The following is a 1310-nucleotide window of genomic DNA, read 5'->3' as shown; positions in this document are numbered from 1 at the left end:
CTGTCATTCAGAATAGAAGGAGAGATAAAGGTTTTCCCAAACGAACAAAAACTGAAGGAATTCATCACCACTAAACTAGCCCTACAAGAGATCCTAAGGGTGACTCTGTGAGGGAAATGTTGCAAGGACCACAAAGCACCAGAAACACCACTACAAGCATGAAACCTACAGACATCGCAATGACTCTAACCCCATATCTTTCTATAATAACACTGAGGGCAAATGGACTAAATGCTCCAACCAAAAGACACAGGGTATCAGAAAGGATAAAAAAAATAAGACCCAACTATTTGCTGTCTACAAGACACTCATTTTAGACCTGAGGACAGCTTCAGATTGAAAGGGAGGGGATTGAGAACTATCTATCATGCTACTGGAAGTCAGAAGAAAGCTAGATTAGCCATACTAATATCAGACAAACTAGACTTTAAAGGCTATAAGAAGAGATGAAGAAGGGCATTATATAATAATTACAAGGCCTATCCATCAGGAGGAGCTAACAATTATAAATGTCTATTCACTGAATTTGAAAGCACCCAAATGTATAAAGCAATCACAAACATAAGCAATCTTATTGATAAGAATGTGGAGACTTTAATATTCCACTATCTATGCAGGAGACTTTAATACTCCACTAACAACAATGGATAGAATACTCCACTAACAATACTCAACAACAATACTCCACTAACAACAATGGATAGAATATCTAGACAGAGAATAAATAAAGAAGGACCCTGAAAGATATATTGGATCAGATGGACTTGACAGATATATTTAGAACTGTGCATCCAAAAGCAACAGAATATACTTCCTTCTCAAGTGCATATGGAACATTCTCTAAGACAGATTACATACTGGGTCAAAAAACAGCCGTTCATGAGTATAAAAGAATTGAGATCATACCATGCACACTTTCACAACACAATGCTATGAAACTTGAAATCAACCACAGGAAAAAGTCTGGAAAACCTCCAAAATCATGGAGGTTAAAGAACACCTTACTAAAGAATGAATTGGTCAACCAGGCAATTTGAGAAGAAATTTAAAAATATATGGTAACAAATGAAATGAAAATACAACAATCCACTTTGGGATGTAACAAAGGCAGTCCTGAGAGGAACATATATTGCAATGAAGGCCTATGTCAAGAAACAAGAAAAATCCCATACAAAATCTAACAGCACACCTAAGGAACTAGAAGCAGAACAGCAAAGACATCCCAAACGATAAAGATCAGAGTAGAAATAAACAATATAGAATCTAAAATGAAACCAAGAGTTGTTTTGAAAAAAATAAAATTGATAAAC

Source organism: Prionailurus bengalensis, chromosome B2, assembly GCF_016509475.1.
Source record: "Prionailurus bengalensis isolate Pbe53 chromosome B2, Fcat_Pben_1.1_paternal_pri, whole genome shotgun sequence".
Taxonomy (NCBI): Eukaryota; Metazoa; Chordata; class Mammalia; order Carnivora; family Felidae; genus Prionailurus; species Prionailurus bengalensis.
Note: the sequence above shows the minus strand (reverse complement) of the source record.